Source organism: Papaver somniferum, chromosome 2, assembly GCF_003573695.1.
Source record: "Papaver somniferum cultivar HN1 chromosome 2, ASM357369v1, whole genome shotgun sequence".
NCBI lineage: Eukaryota > Viridiplantae > Streptophyta > Magnoliopsida > Ranunculales > Papaveraceae > Papaver > Papaver somniferum.
In genome coordinates, this window is record NC_039359.1 from 82,423,138 (window position 1) to 82,429,347 (window position 6,210).

The window sequence follows — 6,210 nt, forward strand, 5'->3', positions numbered from 1 at the left end:
GACTTACATGGGAAGAACAAAAAGGAAAACGAAAAAAATGCCAGTGTTTCAATTGTGATCAATTATTGGATTTTGTGTTTGAAGCCAAGATTGTTAATTTTGGAGGGATCTCCTGATACAGATGAGTTTTTTGTTGAGCAGAAAGATAATGACATTGTCAAAGAACTAGCAACATAGTTTGAGGAAACACTGGCACCAACACTTTCTTTTCATTCACTAATGGGTGCTCCTTCTCCCAGAACAATGCGCATCTAGGGCTTCACCAAAGGTCAAGCATTAACAATCCTTCTTTATTCAGGTTCTACTCATAATTTACTTCATCCACGGATAGCTAAACAACGTGGTTACCCAATTCTTTCTGGAGATGCTGCCTTGCGTGTGACAATTGGTGATGGTAGTCAGCTAAATACTCAGGGTTTTTGCTCTATATTCCACTTTCAGAACTATGAATTTACTTCTGATTTTCATCTTTTATCGATTAGTGGATGTGATATTGTTCTAGGCATTCAATGGTTACACACTTTAGGTGCAATTTCTTGGGATTTTACATCTTTGACTATGCAGTTTCGCATTAATGGTTCTGACATTACTTTGGTAGGAAATGATTCTCCCACAGTAATGATGTTAGACAGTTCTTCAATGCAGCGTTTATTGGATAGAGAGCATTATGGATTTTGTTCCAATTAAGTACATTCAATGAAAACACTTCTACAACTGCTTCTGTCTTAGCACCTGAAATTAAGCAGTTAATATCTACATATTCAGATATCTTTGAGACACCTGTTTCACTGCCTCCTTCACGACAGCATGACCATCATATTCCCTTGTTACCAGATTCTTCACCTGTCAATGTTCGTCCTTACCGTTATCCACACTTTCGGAAGAACGAAATTGAAAAGATAATTTCAGAGTTACAACAAGCAGGTCTTATTAGGGAGAGTTCAAGTCCTTTCTCTTCTCCAATTTTGATGGTTAGAAATAAAGATGACACTTGGCCTATGTGTGTGGATTATCGTGCACTAAATAAGATAACAATAAAGGATCGTTTTCGAATTCCTATGGTCGGCGAACTCTTGGATGAACTACATTGTGCTTGTATATTTACAAAGTTGGACTTACATTCTGGTTATTATCAAATCAGATTGTTTGGCCCTGATATTCACAAGACTGCTTTTCGAACACACGATGGTCATTACGAGTTTCTCGTCATGCCATTTGGTTTTTCAAATGCACCAGCGACTTTCCAAAGCTTGATGAATCACATATTCAAGCCTTATTTACGAAGGTTTGTGCTTGTGTTTTTCGATGAGATTTTAATCTTTAGCAAGAGTATTCTGAGCATGTTGAACATCTGAAAGCTGTTTTTGAGATTTTACGTTCTCATAAGTTATTTGTGAAGGAAACAAAGTGTAATTTTGCACAGCCTTCTGTGGGGTATTTAGGCTATGTTATTTCATCTGACGGAGTATCAGTGGAAGATGATAAAATCAAGAGTATCATTTCTTGGCCTATACCTAGTACAATTAAAGAACTTCGAGCATTTTTGGGTCTTGCTGGATATTATCGCAAGTTTGTAAAAAACTTTGGCATCATTAGTCATCCATTAACTCAACTATTGAAGAAAGATGATTTTATTTGGACTGATGCAGCTACTTCGTCATTCAAACAACTGCAGCATGCTCTCACTACTACTCCAGTATTAATATTGCCAAATTTGAACAAAGAATTTTATTTAGAATGTGATGCTTCTGGTGGGGGTTTAGGTGTTGTGTTAATGAAATCTCAGAGACCCATTGCTTATTATAACAAACCATTATCTGGTAAGAATTTGAATCTTTCTGTTTATGATAAAGAAATGTTGGCAATTGTATCTGATGTTCAGAAATGGCGACCATACTTAATGGGAAGACACTTCAATTTATACACAGATCATAGGAGTTTGAAATATTTTTTGGATCAAAAACTATCATCCATGGAACAACAAAAATGGTTATCAAAGTTATTGGGATATGACTATCAAATTATTTTATCGCAAAGGCAAAGAGAATATTGCTGCAGATGCTTTGTCACGTTTGTCAGGTCCTCAACTAAACTTGCTATCTACACCTATTTTTCTGGTGTGCATGATATTGTAGATGAGTGTCATCAGGATGATGAGTATGCATCACTTATTGCTGAATTGAGTGTTAACCCTGGATTTAAACGTCATTATACTTATATTGATGGCAGTTTAAGATATAAACAACGCATTGTGGTTGTTTCTTCTTCTTCTTCATGGTGTTCAAAACTACTTCAGGAATTTCATACAACTCCATTGAGGGGTCATTCAGGTTATCTAAGTACACTCAAGAGACTTCAACAAAAAATTTATTGGAAAGGTGTGAAACATTCTCTTTAAGTCATTGATCACTGTGACATCTGCCAACGCAACAAGTCTGAATCAGTGTCTCCTCCTGGATTATTAAATCCTTTACCAATACCTGCTGATGTATGGCTTGATATTTCAATGGATTTCATTGATGGGTTTCCTTTATCTGCAAGAAAAAGCTCAATTTTGGTTATGGTTGACCGCCTCTCCAAGTATGCTCATTTTATTGCTCTATCTCATCCATATTCTGCCAGCACAGTTGCTGAAGTATTTATACGAGAAATAATACGTCTTCATGGAATGCCAAGGAGTATTTTCAGTGATCGTGATGCGATATTTATGAGTAACTTTTGGACAGCTTATTTCTCCTTACATGGTACCCAATTATGTCACAATTCATCTTATCACCCACAATCAGATGGTCAAACTGAAGTTACTAATCGAACTTTAGAATGTTACTTACGTTGCTTTGTTGGTATGAAACCCAAAGATTGGTTTCAGTGGATGCCATGAGCTGAGTGGTGGTATAATACGAGCTTTCATACTGCTATTCAAATGACTCCTTATGAAGCTTTGTACAGCCGTATCCACCAACAATTTTATCCTATTTACCTGGCTCTACACCAGTACATGATGTTATCTCAATCTGCAAGAAAGAGATCACACTCCGAAACTCTTAAAATCACACTTGCTTGAAGCACAGACTCGGATGAAGAAATATGCTGATTCTCATCGCACAGAGAGGTCTTTTGAGATAAATGATTGGGTTTATTTGAGACTACAACCATACCGGCAAACTACTGTGGCAAGCACATCTTTTTCAAAGCTTTCTCCTCGATTCCATGGTCCTTTTCGAGTCATGGAGAAAATTGGAAGTGTGGATTATAAGTCAGAGTTGCCTGCAACAAGTCGTATTCATCTTGTCTTCCACATTTATCAACTAAAAAGAAGATTAGGAATGAATACTAATATGGTTGTTGTGTTACCAGATATCATTGACTATGACAAATGGGAGCCATCTGCAGTTCTACAACGTAGAATGTACAAGAAAGGTCATAATGCTGGCACACAATGGCTCGTACATTGGAAAAATCATTCTAAAGATGAAGCCACTTGGGAGGATGATGACGAGATTATTGCAAGATTTCCAACTTTCAAGACTTGAGGGAAAGTCTGTTTTCCAGAGGGGTAGGATGTTGTGATACCAACTCCATACAGTTTCTGTGTTTAGGACTACTGCAATTAGTTTGTTTATTCCTTTATTAAGATAGGTGTTTAAGAGTTATTAAAACTCTAGTTCTTTACTTCTTGTGCACGGCTTTGAAGCTATAAATAGCCTGGCCAATTATTAGTTTGTTTATGAATTAATACAAGAGCAGTTGTCTTTTAACCCTTCTCTCTAAAATCTTTCGCAGAGGTGGCTAACCCTCCTAGTCAAAGGATTTTATCTTGATTTTCTAGTCTTTTGATATGATATCATTGTATTTTGGTGTTGGGTCATAACACCGACCCTAAACTCGTCATAAGCCCATGGGTAGAACTCAACTCGAAAACCGGTTGACTGGATGAGGGAACCCATTGACTTATAAACTACTAATTAAGCCCCATCTAACCAATGTGGGACTAGGATCCCAACATCCCACCACGCTTCCAGACCCAACGTCCTCGTTGGCCCACTCTATCGACACTGACCCGAAGGTAGCCATTTCTCTTATGACGGCTTCATTCCCCTATCAGTATTCAATGCGGGTGACAACTACGCCCATACATAGGTTCCCCAACACTTTAATTTAGCCTATAGGTCACCCCTTACGTGGAGAGGGCATGGGTCGTGGTGGTTGGCTCTGATACCAAATGTTAGGGTACCGACCCTAAACTCGTCATAAGCCCATGGGTAGAACTCAACTCGAGAACCAGTTGACTAGATGCGGGAACCCATTGACTTATAAACTACTAATTAAGCCCCATATAAACAATGTGGGACTAGGATCCCAACATAAACCAAGTTGGGATCCGATCACCCAAAGAGAAGTTAAAAAAGAAGAAGAGCAAGTCTTTATATTTCTAATCGAACTTACTAAATTCCTCTTTCTTGTTGTTGAAAAAATTCTTATATTCCTTTATTTCCAAATACACCACCATATGCCAGCATAGTAAATGTCAATATTAAAGCCAGATATTTAAAATGTATCGAATGCCTCTCACGTTTTATTAGAATCCTTGTAGTTATGTGTTTATCCTTTACGTTTTGGCAACTCGATCGTCTGATTTTTACGGAGTTATTCGGATAACTTGACCAAGATGTCCGAGAACAAATCAGTAAAAATCGTACTCAATTTATCCAAATAATTCGGTAAAAATTGTACAAAATGGGCATTGTTATTCGAATAAGGATGTATAATTACAACTGCTCGACCTATTTGGAATCATCAGACATATGATAATGCTTAATCGACTCTTGTGGTTAATGTGCAAGTTTTCTATTTCAATTTTTTTTTTGGGTGACTTGGTAGATTTTGGGCCATTATGCAAATATGATTTACGTGGTTTTAAAGCATCGCTCGAGTTCAAGATAGTACTTGATAAAATTTGAATCACATATTGATAGAACTGAATACCTGTCTTGGAATGAAGGGGCTCCTTGTATTGCAAGAATAGTTAACTGATTAATAGAACTGGATACCTGGTCCACATCAAATTTATGTTGATTTAGTTTTCTTTAAAAAATTAGTCAATGGGAAAGATTCATTTAAAAAAAAGATACTTAACTAAGAGGTACCTCAATCCAATAATAACAACAGATACAAAAAAATTAAACCGGATGAGATTCTGTCACCTAAAGAACAGTTAAAAAAGAAGAAAAGCAAGAATTAAAAAAAAAAAAACTTTCGGAAGGCAATTCAATGTGATTTTTTACGGGGATTCATGACCCATAATGATGTCACCGTGTTGTTATTAATCCTAGCATTTCTAATCATAGTTGTTAATACTAGCATTTTAATATTTGACTTAATCAAAAAAAAAATTATATTCCTTTTCCAAATGAAGTACCATATGTCGACTTCGTAAATCTCAATATTAAAGCCCGATATCTGAAGTGTATTGAATACCTCTCTCATTTTTTTTAGAATTCTTGAAGTCATGTGTTTATCCATTTTTGTGTTAGCAACTCGGTCGTCTGATTTTTACCGAGTTATTCGGATAACTTGACCAAGTCAACTCGATTTTCGATGTCCAAGAATAAATCAGTAAAAGTCGTACTCAACTTATCCAAATAACTCGGTAAAAATTGTGCAAGGCGAGTATTGTTATCGAATAAGGATGTATAATTACGAGTGTCAACCTATTTGGAGTCATCAGACATCTGATAATACTTAATCGGCTTTTGGGTTAATGTGCAAGTTTTTTATTACAAATTTTTTTTGGGTTACTTGGTAGACCAATATGCAAATCTGACTTACGTGATTTTATATATAAAAGTGGGTTTAATACAACATCTTTCAGGCGATGGTATAATTTTTTTTTGGGTATTGTTAAAGCATCGTTCGATATATCAAATTATTGTCAAATTTAGATGATCAAAACCATACCTTGATTTATAATTTACTACGGTCAGTCCCGAACTAGGAATAGAGCATGGTAGTTGAGTTTTAGAATTCACCAATCGACCTTGAAGATTGAAGACTGAAAAACAACCGAGACATCTATGGGAACTTCATCAACAAAGGTATGTGAACACTGTCTATCCTATTTAATCATATTATCTAGAATTTTATCAACTGAGACAGTATCATATGACTTAGTATTAATATGAATATTGCAAAGAAGAAATCTCGAGCTCA